Here is an 18647-nt window from a genome sequence, read left to right on the forward strand (position 1 = left end):
GGAAAAAGAAGATACTTTCTCCCTCCAAGAATTCTCCAAACAGATCTGAACTGAACTGAACCCTGAGGATAAGGTTCAAAATATATATATGTAATATATATAATAATATATATATTACACACACACACATTTCTTTAAATAAAGTTCACTAATTTCTGCAACCAGGCAAAATATCCATTTAAGCTTATATAGAAGACACTACCTCAATAGATTAAAAATGAATAATGGTACCCATTGTTTTTGACAATGAGGAGGACAGCCATTTTTATGATAGCAAAGACCAGATTTCTAAATTCGAAGTGAGTATTCTTCTTTTTTAATTGCCTGCCCTGACTTCATGCCTTTATTCGGGCATGTTGCTGGGAGATTGTAATCCCAACATATTTGAAGACACCCGATTGAAAAAGACCCTTATAAATTAAGTCTGACAATCAAGCAAATAGTTTCTCTTCAGCAAAGTAAGCGAGCTCATTTCCCTAATCTTTTCTTTAGTAGTAAGAAGAACCAAAATATCCATAGAGGAACATTATCTGTTGAGAATCAACACCGAATGACATCTTACAATGCAATGACTTGTTTCAAAAGGGAATGAGAATATTTGCAAAAGAGAAATGGGGTGGGAGAGGTAGTCAATCTGCCTTCCAGGAAATTGAATTTTTGGAGCCAAGAAATGTTTGGAGCTACAATACATTGAAAGTGGAACGTTTATAACTTTACAGTCTTAGACATGTATATGGTTCTGTAAACAGTCTTGTATGTTTCACTGGACCTTAGTGATTTCCCTTCTCTCCTGGCAAATGAGGGCAGGAGAGTTTTAATAAAATAATTATTGAGTGTGAATGTTTATCAGCTCCATTCACAGCTCTTTCAATTGTCATTTATAGCCCTAAGTCCTGATAAGTGGTAAGTGGTGGTTAGTGGCAGTATGAGACAGACAGACAGACAGACAGACAGATCTAACAAATACATAAAATGAAGGTTTATAAAGTACTTTGAACCTTAAATTAAAAGTTCTCTAATATATATATTACACACACACAAACACACACACACAAAAAAAAACAGAATTTCTAATTTAAGGTTCAAAGTACTTTATAAACCTTCATTTTATGTATTTATTTATTAGATCTATCTATCTGTCTGTCTGTCTATCTGTCTGTCTATCTATCTTGTACTTTTTCTGTGCTGGGCTTCTGTGGTGCCAGAAATTAGAATTTGTTGCTTGAAATATTGGCTAAAACTAATTTTGTTACCTCCTCCTGGGAAATAAAGTGTCACCTCAGATTTTTCCTACTGAATCCTCTCAACTCAGTCTGCACTAATATTTAGGCCAGAGAAAGCCATAGAAGAAATTAAATCCAAAGAGGCTTGGAATGCAGGATCCAAAATTTGAAACCATTATTGTGAGGGCATCTATAACAGACTTTTCTTTGTGCCAACTATCTCTCAACTGTTCTTTCTAGTCCATGTAGAAGGGGAATTTTTTATTAGCAAGCCTGAATATCCTTGAGTATGTTGAAGAGGAAGTTCAGTAACATCCCATACTTGGGGTGCCTTTGTCCATATTTGGATGAAGTCATCAGGATGGTCTCACAATGTCTTGCCATGCTCTCTATGTCACAATTGCTGATTTGAGTTAATACTACCTAGAAATGCGCAGAGCTGTACCTATGCTTTTTGCTAGCAGATCAATCTATTAAAATTTCTATGAAGGTTGCTAAATTCTGCCCAATTTCAATTATTGTTAGTGCTGGGTTTAAATTATGGTTATATTGTCTAAATAGTGTTATTTAACCTTTGTCTTTAACTTCTGTTCTTCTGAAGGACTAATTCCTTATCTTGTTTTCTTTAGAGTCCTTGCTGTAAGTCGAAATCAGTTTAAACTTCTTCTCTAGGATATCCAAACAGCTTTCTATTTTCTTTCCCTTGCGATAACTCTGTCTTTGCTGGGCTGATAGGTAATAATAACCAGCCTGTCTTTGCTGGGCTGATAGGTAATAATAACCAGCCCAACGGCCAGATTTGTTCAAACATACTAATTACTACACTACACTGGGTGTCAAGAAAGAGTTATTCGTCTATTCTTCTTTTCCTGGCTCCTCAACAAATCCATTGATCTCCTCCATGATGCTTATTTTTTCCTTTTCAACTATTCCATCTTGCTACTGTTAATTCCATTTCTGAGTTACATATATATTGTTAAATCTGATAAGGTCCTGATTAACAAATTCCCCAGTTTTGTGAGTGCGTCTGTACGTGGGCATGCATGTGGGCATAAGCACTTGATGACCTCAGTAATTTAAGAAGCCCAGTGACTAGTGACTATTGACAATGACCCAATGACTATTTTTACAAATTTCAAATCTGTCCTAAGAACACAAATCACTATTAAGCTGCTCATCAATCAAAGGTGAAAAACACTGAAAAGAGATGAAGGAAACACCAAGACACAATGCTAAAAGTCAGTCCCAGCAGAGATCAACTAGGGCTTGCCCTGCAGGGAATTTTTCTCCTCTGTGTGCATACTGTAATACCAGAGGGCAACAACAACCACAAAAAATGAAAGGGCTCCCTTAACAACTACATAGCAAATATCTTGAGCCTAATGGTGTAGCACTTTCTCCCCCTGCTGGATAGAACATACAAAATGCCATGTCTTCTTCATAATACATAATACATAATACACTTGCTGAGCTTTCTGATAAATTATATTCTGCAGTCACCTGCCATGCATTAATTTGCTTTGCAGCACATTTTAGATCAAAGGAAGGCAACTTAGTGCCTTCGAGGTATTCCAGAGGTTAACAACTATCTTTCTGCTAGGTTGAGGCCTGAGCTTGTGGGAAAGGCACAAAGTAGCTTGAGTAAGGGCTTGGCCATTTTCTCTATCTCACAGGGGTTGTTGATGGATCTAAAAGGGTATTTGCCAATAAGCTTGGCTCTCGGCAAAGCAAGTATTATTTGAAATGTGTATATGAGAAAAAGTCTATAAGTTTGGAATAAAGATAAGATAGAGTGGAGAATAAATACAACTCTGCAACAATAATCTAACATCAAAAATGTTATGAGGTAGTGAGTAAAAGGTATTGACTTACAGATATAACTTCCTTTCTTCCACTTTTCAATTGGTGGCATTACTGTTATATGTTGGGTTTAGGAACAGGAGCCCTGGTGGTGCAGTGGTTAGAATGCAGTATTACAGGCTACCTCTATATTCCACTGCCAGGAGTTCAATCCTCACCGGCTCAGGATTGACTCAGCCTTCCATGCTTTCAAGGTCAGTAAAATGAGGAACCAGATTGTTGGGGAAAATACGCTGACTCTATAAACCGCTTAGAGAGGGCTGTAAAGCACTATGAAGTGGTATATAATTCTAAATACTGCTATTTCTATTTAATTCATCACCTAAATTGATTCTGAATAAAGGAACTGACATGATAAGTATTATTGGAAAATAGGTGATAAGGCTGGTTAGAAGTGATCTGGCCTAGCTCCGTGCAACTGAATTCTCAAAGTAACATCAGCCAAGGCTAGAGATCCCGCTCACCAGAAAACTATTCCAAATTGGGGACTTTTGCCTTATATAGGGAAAATGAGGGATATTATAAAGTATATTATACAATTTGCTATCTAATTATTATCCTGACTGAGATGGTCTCTGTCATGAGGTCTGATCTGATTAAGTCAAATCAACATTTCATAATCTTCATGACACCAAACAAGTTTCAGTGTCTTCTTCTTGACATATACAGTAACTCTGAATACTTGTGTTATCCAGCATATCCTCCCCTTTGATATAGGCTAGTTTTGACCACGGATAATCAGAGGAGCCTTCCTCCTCCTCACTTGCAATCATTGCTGCGCCTCTCTCTGATGAGCAATTTTAAGTATCTTTGGGAGAGACATTTCCCCAAGTCTTCCATGTCTTCCTTCCTAGTTGCACCTTATTAAATATGTGTGTGTATCCACAAATGCTCATCATCGGAGCTTTTTCACCATTGCTGGCAATGGGGTGGGCGCGTCTCCGGTATGATGAAATCGGTCCGTGGGCCGGCAGTTTGACACCCCTGCTTTAAATGATGGTATTGTAATGATTTATATTTAATATCTGAAGAGTCTTTTTGTTATGAGTCTAAATTTAAATTGCCCTCAGCGTTAAATAAATATGGCCTGACCATCTGTGGCAAATGATACAAAAAGTTATATACTGTATCTTGCTTGAGTGTTCACATGTGCATTTTAATGCAAGTGTACAACACAGGAGATGCATTCACTTCCTTTCAGACACTTAAATAAAAGAAATGGATTGATGCTAGAAACACACACATTTTTAAAATTTGTTGCTAAAAACTTCAGTATTAGTCAAAATATGAAACAACATTCAGACTGATCCAGATTCAAACTGCATCATCCTATCTTATTCACATCTTACTTCTCTCTCTCTCTCTCTCTCTCTCTCTCTCTCTCTCTCTCTCTCTCTTTCTTTCTCTCATTCTCTTTCTTTTTTCTTCCTTCCTTCCTTCCTTACTAACTAATTAATTAACTAACTACAGGTAGTCCTCGACTTACAACAGTTCATTTAGTGACTGTTCGAAGTTACAATGGTACTGAAAAAAGTGACTTATAACCATTTTTCACACTTATGACCGTTGCAGCATCCCCCTGGTCACATGATTTATATTTGGATGCTTGACAACTGACTCACATTTATGACGGTTGCAGTATCCCGGGGTCATATGATCATCTTTTGCAACCTTCTGACAAGCAAAGTGAATGTGGAAACCATATTCACTTAATCATGTTACTAATTTAACAACTGCAGTGACTCACTTAACAAATGTGGCAAGAAAATTCATAAGATGGGGCAAAACGTACTCAATTTCTCACTTAGCAACATAAGTGGTCATAAGTTGAGGACTACCTGTAACTAACTAACTAACTAAAAAGATTGCTTGTAATGAACTCTGTAGTGCAAGCGAAGTAAACACTAATTTCAAAATAGGACTGGGTTTAGAATTAAGGTTTAGGTTAGCAAAAATAATATAGAGTTATCCCTATTCATATATAAAAGGAGGGAGGGAGGGAGGGAGGGAGGGAGGGAGGAAGGAAGGAAGGAAGGAAGGAAGGAAGGAAGGAAAAGAAAGAAGACAACATCAAGAGTTAGCCTTCTTCAAAGGTCTCCAGAAGGGCCATAAAAAGAATAAAAAAAGATGATGAAATTCCTCAGTTATGATATTATTACAGATATGGTCTATTATATATATTTACAAATCTTAAGGTCTGTTGGGGAAGTATGTATCAGTTGTGAAATGGAAAATTCAAATGGAGGCTAATAGTCTTCTTCAAATATTTAACAAATTGAAATAAAAATTAGTGACTTGAATTTAAGATAAGATAATAAAAAACTAGATTGACTTCCACCATACAAGCAGTGCAAAACAAAAATATGGGTGCCCCATTTAGGATCAGGTACATCATGTCTGATATATTGGGAGTAAATTCACCCCCAGTCTTTAAATTTATATTTTATGAAAAACTGCAAAACCATCCAATAGTGATACAAAAGAAAAAAAAAAGATGCCAAGACCCTAGAAAGTGTGCAAAGAAGAACAGCAAAGACGATAAGGAGTTTGGAGGCTAAAGTATATGATGAATAGTTACAGGAACCAAGTATGTCTATGCCTATCAAAGAGAAGGATTAGGGTTGACGGAATAGTTGCCTTCCAGCACTTGAAGGGCTGTCATACAAGGGAAGGGGCCACCCTATTCTCCGAAGCACCTGAAGGCAGGACAGTAACCGATGGAAGCTTAACAAAGAGAGATCCAGCCTAGAATTAAGGAGAAATTTTTGGTCAGTGGTAATAATTACTCAGGGGAATGGCTTGTCTCCAGAAGTTTTGGATACTCCATCCCTGGTGGTTTTTAAGAAGAGATTGGACAGCCATTTGTCTGGAATGGTATAAAGACTTCTGCCTGAGCAGAGAGGGTTGGACTAGAAGACCTCCAAGGTCCCTTCCAGCTCTATGATTCTATCCTGGTCATTTATGTAACCCTGACCAACAATCTAGAGATCTAAATTAAGTTTCACTGTATTCCCTTGCAGCATCAGCAGGCCAATACTACCACCTGGTGGCTAAAGATGTAATGTGGATGCAATAAAATATAATAATAATAATAATAATAATAATAATAATAATAATAATAATAATAATAATAATAATAATAATAATAATAATAATAATAGTAGTAGTAGTAGTAGTAGTAGTAAAGTAGTAAAGTTGGAAGGGACCTTGGAGGTCATCTAGTCCAACCCCCTGCTCGGGCAGGAAACCCTACACCATTTCGGACAAATGGCTGTCCAGTCTCTTCTTAAAAACTTCCAGTGTTGGAGCATTTACTGCTTCTGGAGGCAAGGCTGTTCCACTGATTAATTGTTCTCACTGTCAGGAAGTTTCTCCTTAGTTCTAGGTTGCTTCTCTCCTTGATTAGTTTCCACCCGTTGCTTCTTGTCCTGCCTTCAGGTGCTTTGGAAAATAGCTTAATTCCCTCTTCTTTATGGCAGCCCCTGAGATATTGGAATACTGCTATCATGTCCCCCCTTGTCCTTCTCTTCGTTAAACTAGACATACCCAATTCTCGCAACCGTTCCTTATATGTTTTAGCCTCCAGTCCCCTAATCATCTTTGTTGCTCTTCTCTGTACTCTTTCTAGAGTCTCAACATATTTTTTACATCGTGGTGACAAAAACTGGATGCAGTATTCCAAGTGTGGCCTTACCAAGGCATTGAAGAGTGGTATTAATACTTCGCGTGATCTTGATTCTATCCCTCTGTTAATGCAGCCTAGTACTGTGGTGGCCTTTTTGGCAGCTGCCGCACACTGCTGGCTCATATTTAACTGATTGTCTACTAGGACTCCGAGGTCCCTCTCACAGTTACTACTATTGAGCATGGTGCCACCTATGCTGTACTTGTGCATTTGGTTTTTCTTGCCTAAATGTAGAACCTTGCTTTTTTCACCATTGAATTTCATTTTGTTAGTTAGTGCCCAGTGTTCAAGTCTGTCCAGATCCTTCTGTACCTGAAGCCTGTCTTCTGGAGTGGAGTGTTGGCTATTCCTGCCAGCTTGGTGTCATCTGCAAATTTGATGAGTTCCCCATCTATCCCCTCATCCAAATCATTGATGAAGATGTTGAAGAGCACTGGGCCCAGAACAGAGCCCTGGGGCACCCCACTACACACTTCCCTCCATATAGATGCAGTTCCATTGAGGACCACTCGCTGAGTACGGCCGGTCAGCCAGCTACGGATCCATCTGGTGGTGGTTCTGTCTACCCCACATTTTTCTATCCTATCAAGTAGTAGGGTTGTGATCTACTTTGTCAAATGCCTTACTGAAGTCCAAGTAAATTATGGAAAAGTCTGTAGTGCTGGGAAAGGGGGAAGGACAACCAGGAACAAGGTGGATGGACTCACTCACAGTGGCAATGAATGCACCGTTGGTCGATCTGAAATTAGGTTAGGGTAGGAAAACAAGTTATTGTAGAGAAATCTAGGCCAGTTGCTAAGAGTTGTCAAAAACTTGTTGTATACAATAATCAGTCCATCGTGGACTTTGATAATATAACTATTCCTTTCAAGTATTTTTCCTTTCAAAATAACATTTCAAACATTTTGAGTTATCGCTTACTCAGAGACTTATTTGTATATTGCATTTTAAGAAAAACTACCTTCTAACTGGAATTCTCAGGGAAGATTACAAAACAATTAAAAATGCAAAACAGTAAAAGCGTAAAAGCAATAAATCAGTAAAAAGAGTAAATGAGGTAAATACTACAGGGAAAAATGGATATATATATATATATATATATATATATATATATATCAACGGGATCCTTAAAAACGAAACAATAAAAAGGAGTAAAGACAGTGAAATTCTTTGAAAGAAGAGGAATTTCTCATTCAGGAAGTATTCTCCAAATATCCTTTGGAATCATCTGGCCATTTCATTAGTGGAAGTGTTTCAAGATGAGCAAGACGGGAACGTACAGTATTGGAGAGCCCATCTTTACATTTCTCTGATTTTAAATAGTTCACAGGTCAATCCCCACTCTCTGAATTAGGTTCTAAAATGGACCAGTGGTCAGTCCAGCTAATATTACATTATGTCAGACTTATCACGTAGACCAGGCAGAAACATGAGCAGATAAACTAATTCTACTTTGATGTAACACTACATTAGCAGAATCTTGCAAGTCTGAAAATAAAATTCTCCTCCCATTCCCTTTCACAGCTCAAGAACTTGGGGAGGGCACCTCCTGGGCTGCTTTTTCCACCCATCAGGCCATTGCAGGCTATGCTGTCTCTCATCTGACTGATAGCCCAGGCAGCATCTCTCTGTCCTGTGTGTCCCAAGGCCATTACGCATTATCCCTTCATCCAGCCCCAGCTGGAAATGTAGCGGATCTAATTTAGGCTAGCTGAATGGTTTCTGAACCATCTTCAAAGATAACGTCCAACTGTACTATTCCAGTGAAGAGTTCATAAGAGTTTATAAGTCTCTTGTAAAATTAAGGATTCAGAAATATCCCCAAACTGTACACCTAAGCCTTCAAAGAGTTGCAGCTCCTTCCAGAACAGATGAACACCTCTCATCAGGTAGATAACTCACTCACACCAATGGAAATGCTTACCTTGCTGGACCTGGGCTTAAGCTTATTGGTCTTCACGGTTTTACACTGCACTGTTCAGGCAGGTATTATAGGTACCATTTGTGTGCCGTAAGATCCCAACACAATTCTCTGAGTGATCTCATCATCGTCATCACAATCATCATCATCACCATCATCATCATCATTATCTTCACTGTTGGACAACTTCTCACAGCAGTTTCATATAGAAATTAAACACTATGGAAGATAAAACTGAATTCTGAAAGATCCTAACCTGTAATATAACTACCATGGAAGAAATAATAATAATAATAACAACAACAATAACAATCATCATCATCACCCAGGAACTTTTATTTATTTGGCCAGCTGACTCCTAAACAATTCTGGGCAGCTTAGAACTGAAAACCAATCTCTCTTTGTGTCTTCCTCCCTCCCTCCCTCCCTCCCTCCCTCCCTCCCTCCCTCCCTCCCTTTCATTGGAAAAGCAAAAGGCCAAAACAAAACCAAAGTAGATAATATTTTCCAATCAGCCCATGTGAAATTGTTATGAAAAATTATCTTGCACTTTCTTAAGGATTTGCCACTATGTCTTGTGGAACGTGTCACTAAGTAAAACACCAAAGAAAAGTAGATAGCGTAGATCTTTGGGGGCAGCAGACACTACCTATGAAATTTGAATGGCCTATTATGCTACAGCCCTGCCCCTCCTGTGGTGGATGCCCATAAAGAGTAGTATTGTCATTCACCTTTCGGGAAACTCTCTTGGTTGTTCTTCAGGGATGTGCAATCCCATTTAGAGTTGACTGACTGCATAAGAATTATGGTGTTTTTTTTAAAAAAACAAAAAGACAAAACACCAGACTTGATCCAGTTAAAAAGAGGCTTCCCAGCATCAAGAACATCTATTGCTTTGCTTTTAACCATGGAAAGATGTTAGATGTTCCAGGTTATATCCACACCTCTGCATTCACTCACTTGAGATGCTAAAAAGGAACATGAGTTGGGAGGGCAGCAGATTATAGGGATTGAAAGACTTGTGAACATTCTAGGACCTCCTACGTACCTCAGATTTGCATCTCTGACTCTATTTAGTAATAGTAGTAGTAAAGTTGGAAGGGATCTTGGAGGTCATCTAGTCCAACCCCCTGCTCAGGCAAGAAACCCTACACCATTTCGGACAAATGGCTGTCCAGTCTCTTCTTAAAAACTTCCAGTGTTGGAGCATTTACTGCTTCTGGAGGCAGGCTGTTCCACTGATTAATTGTTCTACTTATCATTTAATTTCTACTTATCATTTACATTAATTAGGTATCCAACTCTTGGTCTGTCTTGGCTTGTTCATTGTTTTTCATTCCTATGTAGCATTTATGCAGCAGTTGGTATTAATACTATCAATTAGTTTCTCTGAACCAAAACATGTTGTTTACCTGAATATTTTGTCTCAATAGAAACAAATCAGGTATGCTCAGCATGTCAATTTGTAAAGTACACTGCAAAATATTATTAATTTCCCCTGATTCCTCATTCATATCCATGGAACACTCATCTCTCCAATAATAGCAACTCTTTGTTCATATTGTCTCTTTTAGGTGTTCCATATCTGGGCTTCAAAAATCAGGCAATCATTAAATAGCAATAAACTTTCTGAGCCTTTGCAAACTGCGTCTTCCCCTCAGGCACTTCATTCAGTTCTTGGAGCTCCAGAGTGGATATGTGGGTGCTGAGATCCTTATTTGGAGGCCTTTGGTTTGGTCTTTTCTGATTTGATTTAATAGATTGGATATGTTTTTATTTTGTTGGTGTTGCTGATCACTCTCCAGAATTTCACTAGATAGATAGGCAGCCATACAGATTTGATAAACGAATAAGGAAAATAAAGAAAACCATGTAGTGGTAGTCCAGACGGTTGGAGGCCATATATGGTAGCCCTGGTCCCTTTAATCCCAACAGCATATTGTTTATTCAGAACAGACTCTTAAAAGACTTTGAAGTTTATTTAGAAACAAATTATTCTGTAACTGACTAAGTGCACAATACCTTCCCCCAATATTACTTTTACCAGGGAAAATTAATAATGGAATCAGGGAGAGTGGTTTAGATTAAGAAAATTGTATAAGGACTTCCGGTTTTGTGCCATGGCGCATGGAGGGATTGGTTTTGCCCTACCAGGGGACCCTAAATGGGTCTAAAGTCGCCCCGGAGAGGTGAAAAAGAAGGAGCCCCCCATGGATCACAGTAAGATGGAGGTCAATCCATTTGATCCAGGGAAAGCCCTCCAACCTGACAGGAGAAAGGCTAGCTGCACACCAGTGACTAGCCCAAACTACCAGCGGCTGAAGTCCAAAAGCACTAACTAGAACAATTGTGAACAGCATGCTTGGAACTGTGTGAGAATATCGATCTTCTCTCTTCTATTTTGTAACTGATTTCCTGGAAAAGATCCCCAAGAAGCAAAAAAATCCTCTAAAAGTGAGAAGGAAGGGGACCATACCCTCACTCTTCCGTAGACAGAAGCGGCAACTTAATTTTTATGAGGGACAAAAATATATTGAAATGAACTTAATAATACTACAGTCTGGATAAATCTGAAAATCATGAAAACTGTTAAGACTTTACATCTGAAAGAATATTGATGAAAATACAAGAAAATAACTTTTTGCTTTAAAAGTTGAAAAATGAATGCCTACTGACATCTAGTGGAGAATTAGAGCATAAAGCAACAGTTGCAGGACTCAGAAATAGGCAAGATGCCCAGAAATAAAGAACAACTTGTTCCTTTGAACCTCAGTGGCTTCTCGCCAAATAGAGAACAGCTGGAACAGAGGAAAGAAAACACACTGGGCTACCTACAACAGAATGAGAACTATATTTGTTTTAAAAACTGCTGACCATCTAGGATTATAAATACTTACTGAGCTGTGATTTCTAAGCTCAAGAATTGTTTGCAGAGAAAGAAAAACCTTGACTTTTGGCTAATCTTCTAGGGGGAAATTTACTGGAAAGCTCCTAGGTAGTTAAACATTCTGGACTCTAAATCTGACTGGCTGATAATTGTAAGACCCCTGAATAGAAGTACTATTATAAAATATTGCTTTTAACGGTGCTTTGATAATTGGAAATGCATTGGATTATAAAAACCATATATAAAGATAAGAACTATATAAGATTTGGCTGGTTTGAAAGGCTAATTACAGAACTATGGTACCAGTGAAAGACTATCTGGAGGGGGGGGAGACAAAATGGATGTTACATACCTATCAAAAAGTGGCAGGAAACGACACCTAATATCTCCTTCTGAAGGCCCTAGCCTGGAATATCAAAGATCTGCAGGAGCAATACTTCAAGACAAGACAAATATTTTCCAAGAGAAAATTTATGCAATGCTGTGACAGATTCAAATGATAATGGTTTCAAATCATGAGGAGATTAAAAACAACTTTGACAACATAAATGAACACATCTTTAAACCTACAATTTAAAAACTCTCAGAAAATGATGACAAAGAATGAACAAACAAACCAGATAACAGAATACAAACTAGAGGACAGGGACCAAAAAAGGGAAGCTACAAATGAAGATAATTACAGTCTAATACAAACAAAAGAAAACTTGCAAGATTTTCTCACAACAATGGAAATGGAAAAGATATCTTATTTTTTGGAACTTCAAAATAAACTTGAAGATAGGAAAGAAGATCTAATAAAATGAATTATAGAGCAGCCAGGAGAATTATTAGAGCTTGGGAGACAAAAAACACACATTCTACCTAACTTGTATTTTCTATTCACAAAAATACAGGAAGAATCCCCTGGCAAGCTGAATACACTGACTTGGAAAACTACTTTGCAAAAGAAGAAGGCTAGAATTAGACTCAAGAGATTTGATTTGACCTATCAGATGGAGTATTATATGATTAAACACTTATTTGAATATGGTTAAAAGGCTAGATAAATCACAGATATAAAGGGGCCCTACAGAAAGAGGGATAAGCTATATAAGTAGTATAGTATTCTTTATAATACATGAAATATAAAAATATTGGGATGGTGTATGTGAATGAAAAGTTTGGATATTTAAAGGTAATTAACATTGTGAAAACTATGACTGATAACAATAGTTTGAATATAGAGGGGAAACTAAGCTTAAATAAGAATCTTGAAAACAGGATATATAGTGACTTAATAAGATGACTTTTATGAATATAATTGAAACATAAGCAGATCAGAAAAGATGTTATATGCTGATGTTACTGTTATTTGTACACATAAGAAAAATAGTTATATTCAAACTTGTATATATTGAAAGTATTAAGAACTATATTTGCTTAATGTTGATAAAAGAATATTATTGAAAGAAGAGAAGATCAAAGAAATATATCATTAATTAAAAGATTGATTATGGAATTATAGACATTAATTATTATTGATTGTTTTTTAAATATATGAACCTAGACAACAAGTTGTTTACTAAGCACTAAAGATTGTTATTGTAAAAAATCAATAAAATATATTAAAAAAAGAAAATAGTATAGGGAATAGCAATAAAAATACTAATTATGGCATCACTGCTTTGATCAACTATAGAGTTCCTTGCAACACGTAAATAAAGATAAAAACATCTAGCTTTTTGTGGGATTAATTGCATCTGCCCATGGATATCTCCCACAAGGGCCTGAGATAACTGTTTCAGACACAGGATACATTCATCAGCCTTTTGGACAGACTCTGATAAGAACACCTGCAGTAGCCTTGCATCTGGAGAGTGTCTGTTATTTGATACATTGTAACCACCCCTATATACATCTTTTGATTATGCTGTGTGATGTAAAAACCTTAGTAACAATAAAAGAGGGTGCTGGAGTCAGCTCTGGGCTCTCATCCCGAGATACCTGTCTGCGTGTCTCATTCTCCATGGGAGACCACCACATCTGGTGACCCCGACGTGATCCACTGAAGGATCCGTCCCTGCCAACCCTTTACTTATCGCCTGGAATAGGCTTGGTGCACCCGACGAAGTTGCTGGCAACTGACTCCTCTTCGTAAGTATGGGGGGTGGAATGTCTCACGCTCAAAAGCAGCATGTTGAAGAGCTGAGGCTACTTGGCAGGAAAAAATATCTTACTGATCAGGAACAGAAATTAACCCGTCACCTTTCTAAATCTGAGGCTGTTAAATTGCTTGCTTACGTATGGGCTAACTGCTCATCCTATCCAGAGTCTGGATCTTTAAAAGTAGATACATGGAGGAAAATTGGTACTATTCTCCACCAGTCTCCGAGAGCCCCCCCAGAGATTTTATGCCTTTGGAAAATTGCCTATACTCTGATTCAAACCTATGCTGAATTGCCTCATCAGCCTTTATTAGATCCTCCACCGTATAAAAATCCGTCTGTTATGTTGGCCACTCCCTTACCCCCTGGAGCAGGTTTTAACCCTCCCTCTGCCACTGCAAATTCTATGGATTCTAATAAACAGCAAATAGCCTCTTCTGTTCCTGCCACGTTGCCTCCTCTCTCCTCTCTCTCTTTCTCTCTCTCTCCCGGAAACATCCGTGGTGCTTTTCAAAAGGCTTTAAACAATGGTGATTTAAGCGTCTCTGAACTATCCGAGACAGAGTTGTTCCCTGTTAATTACCAACAGACTGCTACAGGGTTAATAGTGGGTTGGGAGGCACTTCCCCTGGCTATGATCAGAGAATTGAAAAAGGCTACAAAAGATTATGGCATAACCAGTCCCTATACTAGAGGACTGATACATTCAATTGCTAGTGCATATAGAATGTTGCCTCAAGATTGGAAAGATCTGTTCCGCATGCTTCTTAACAGAACACAATACGTAGTCTTTGAACTGTCAATGCTGCAAATACTGTATATTCTTGCTTTGACAATATGCAAAACTGTCTGGCATTTATTGGGTTAATACTTAGCTTAGACTGGGCGGGGGGAAAAAGCCCGGGAAAGAAAGAGGAAGTAAACATTTGACCTTCTCACTAATTGGATAATGTGACCTGTGACTGCATGAGAAGGGAGGGGTTGAGCAAGGAAAGCTTGATGCCAGCGACCGGAAGTTCAGATTCTGGCATCAATTAGTCCAATGGTGACCGGCATAATTTGTAGCTCTGCAAATAAAGACTTTAGGAAACATGCCTGAAAGTTCTTTGAAGTGCTTCATTAGTCGGAACTTGTGACATGAATCTGAATATAAAAGAGAGGCACAAAACAGAGCTAATCACCCAGGTTCACAATGGACAGCAGAACAACTCTTTGGAGAAGGCAATTACACTACCCTTAATGCTCAAGCTCAAGCTTTTACTCCCTTTGCATTTCCTATCATTAATGCTTGTGTTCTTTCTGCCATGGCTCGTGTTGATGAGTCTGGCACCCCGATTCAATCTTTTTCTGCCATTCGCCAAACTGCAATTGAATCCTATACAGACTTTGTGAATTGCCTGCAAGTTGCCATTGAGCATCAAATTTCAAACAGAGATGCAGCAAATGAAATCCTCATAAAATTGGCTTATGAATATGCAAATGCAGACTGCCAGTCCATTCTTAAACCAATTGTTTCCAGTCCCACGGCCACCTTAGCAGATTTTCTTAAAACCTGTCTCATTGTGGGAACCAATGCTTTTCAAATGGACACTCTTGCAGCTGCAATCCAAAAGGGGAATCAACCCCAAGGCACTTGCTTCAATTATACTCTTCAAATGTATTGCAACTTTCTCTTGCTGACTGGGCAGGATCTGTTTCCTGTCATGTTCCCTCTGACCCTCGCTTCCAACTCCTTAATAATGTTTCAATTTCTCTGCATTCTCCCATTTCCTCCTCTCCCATTCCTAACGCTGTCACCCCGTATGTTGATGGCAGCAAGACTTATGGTTCATGTGTATGGAAGGAGGGTGAACAATGGCACACAAAAATTACTCCTCCTCAAACTTCTGCTCAGCGTGCTGAACTTGCTGCTACAATATTGGCCTTACAAACTTTTTCTTCTGAACCTTTTAATCTTATTTTAGATAGTCTTTATGTATATAAAGTTCTCACCTCTTTATCTGACTCATATGTGTCACCCTCACTGGATGACTCTCTCCTCAGTCTATTTCTCACACTCCAATCCCTTCTTCATTCCCGCTCTACTTGTTTTTTTTCCTGCTCATATTAGAAGTCACCAACCTTTCCCTGGTATTATCTCCGAAGGCAATGCCAAGGCGGATGCTGCCGCTTCGGCCGCCTCCACTCACCAGGACGTGTCCATCCTTGTTTTATCTCCCATAACTCCATGGGACAGCCATTCATATTTTCATCAAAATAAGAAGGCTTTAATGAAACAATTTTCTTTAACAGCTACGGAGGCTGCGGCTATCATACAACAATGTCCCACCTGCACCCTCCAAGCACACTCTGTTCCTCAAGGGGTCAACCCAAGAGGGACGCAGAGCTGTCAACTTTGGCAAATGGATGTTACTCAATATTTGCCATTTGCCCCTTGGAAATATTTGCATGTTTCCATTGACACCTATTCAGGTTTTATTATGGCCACCCCTCAAAGGGGTGAGTCTGCTAAACATGTTATTAATCATTGCATTCGTACTTTTTCTACCCTGGGCACTCCAAAAGAAATTAAGACTGATAACGCTCCTGCTTATACCAGCACCTCCTTTGCGCAGTTTTGCTCTCGCTGGTCTATTGTTCATAAATTTGGCATTTCATATAACTCCACTGGTCAAGCGATCGTGGAACGAGCCAATCAGACCGTAAAAAGGGCTCTAGACATGCATGCAAAAAAGAAAGGGGAAAATACCCCCGGCTTGCCTTGGATACAAAACACTCTTAATCTTGTACTTTTTACCTTAAACTGCCGCAAGCAGGCATTTTTCTGCTTCTCCCACAGATTCTTCACGCCCCCATGTATACTATCGACGTTTGCCTGATCCCACCTGGAAAGGGCCTGCCTCCCTCATTACTTGGGGTCGAGGCTATGCTGCAATAGACGACCAGGGCGAGATCGTTTGGACTCCAGCTCGTTGTGTTCGTCCTTATATGGCTCAACGTACACCACCTCAGCCAGGCATATGAGGATCAGGGACTGTGGGCTTTTAATGCTTTTGTACGGGATGCCAGGCGCACTGCTCTTACACTTAATGTCACGAACTGTTGGATTTGCATGCAAATTCCTGGTGACAGTCGTGGTGGCCTTATTTTCCATGCCATCCCATTCAATGAAACAGGATGGAAGCAGCAGTGGAGCATAACTACAGAGACATTGAATATGACATATGCTGTGGGTGCTCGTATAATGGAACCTGCCAGATTTTGTTTTTATAGCACAGGACTATTCCGTACTGCCATTTATTTGGGAACTTATAGTAATTGTCAACAAGTTATTATATTGAATTCAGCAAAGAAATGTAAATCCATCAAAAGCAACCTTACTAAGGTAAATGACACTTATCAAAGCAATCAATGGACAAACATCAGTACCTACATGGCTTGCCTTGACATGGAATCCATAATAACATTTGCTAATGAGTCTCACCAGGGTTATTATGAGTTACCCGATATGTGGCTACTATGTGGCCGTAGAGCCTATCGCCAGGTGCCTAAGGATTGGAAAGGCACCTGTACACTGGGCCTTTTGACTCCTGCTGTATATGCCTTGCCTCATCTCCCTGATGGACGCCTGCAGAACAAACGTGATACTGGTTCCTCAGATCCACCCCTAACATTGGGTGGTAGTTTAGAGACTCAAATCAGCAGAGGGATTCTACCCAATCTAGGAGTTGCCATGAACTATAGAGACCTTCATTTGCTTAACAATTGGACTGTTCATATGTTTAATGAAACAATCAACAGCATTAAAATGATTAATCAAGAAATGGGGGAAATAAGGGAAGTAGTTTTGCAAAATCGGTATGCTTTAGATATTATTTTAGCAGCAAAAGGCGGTGTATGTGCCTTAATTCATTCTCATTGTTGTATGTATATACATGATTTTCAACCTAATATTTCTGCTACAGCAAAGAAAATGGAATCTATGCTCCAGAATAATCCCTTACGCAGTGATGGATCAGGCACCGTGGATATTTGGGGTGCACTTTGGTCCTGGCTACCGGATGGATCCTGGCTACGATCTTTGATTTCTATTATAGTAACCATTTTGATATTATTTGTATTGCTATGTTGTTGCATTCAATGTATTCCCTCCCTCCTGCAAATGTGCAAAAATGTTACACCCTCCCCTAGGAAGGACGCCTTAATCAGTGAATCAAGATCCCTTCTGGAACTGGAAGTGAGTAACATTAAAGAAAAAACAGAAAAGGAGGAGATGTGGGATTAATTGCATCTGCCCATGGACATCTCCCACAAGGGCCTGAGATAACTGTTTCAGACACAGGATACATTCATCAGCCTTTTGGACAGACTCTGATAAGAACACCTGCAGTAGCCTTGCATCTGGAGAGTGTCTGTTATTTGATACATTGTAACCACCCCTATATACATCTTTTGATTATGCTGTGTGATGTAAAAACCTTAGTAACAATAAAAGAGGGTGCTGGAGTCAGCTCTGGGCTCTCATCCCGAGATACCTGTCTGCGTGTCTCATTCTCCATGGGAGACCACCACAGCTTTTATCTCAAACTTCCCTTATAATTGGGGCTGTCTTTGACTATTGGAAAAGGAGCAGTAATAAACCATTTATGAGCTAGCAGCTCCCTCTCTTGGTAACTCAGAGTAATTTATTGCTTCCATTTAATGGAGAATTATCCTGCAGCTATAGTTCAAAAGACTGGTTTAGTTTGTCATCACATATCCACTTTGCTGATGTTTAGGAAAATCTTTTTTCAGCGAGTTTTTAAGACTGTAATATTTGGAAGACTTTGTTTGCTTTGTCTTTAAGATAATGTAGTATATTAAAGGGTGTTGCCCTCTGCTTTCTTGTTTTAACTATTGGTTTAAAATTGATTTGTATTTACAT

General features: G+C 38.8%; 1 long non-coding RNA gene across 1 annotated transcript in view; it reads right to left on the reverse strand.

Annotated features, from left to right (window-relative positions):
• Positions 1-8924, reverse strand: part of LOC120300266 — a 58949-nt gene extending 50025 nt beyond the window's left edge. Inside the window, exon 1 of the long non-coding RNA XR_005554613.1 lies at positions 8693-8924. This is a non-coding gene — a long non-coding RNA (uncharacterized LOC120300266). The remainder of the gene's footprint in view (positions 1-8692) is intronic.
• Between the last annotated feature and the right edge of the window lie 9723 nt (positions 8925-18647).

Source organism: Crotalus tigris, unplaced genomic scaffold (assembly GCF_016545835.1).
Source record: "Crotalus tigris isolate CLP2741 ecotype Arizona unplaced genomic scaffold, ASM1654583v1 scf7180000024339.11422700, whole genome shotgun sequence".
NCBI lineage: Eukaryota > Metazoa > Chordata > Lepidosauria > Squamata > Viperidae > Crotalus > Crotalus tigris.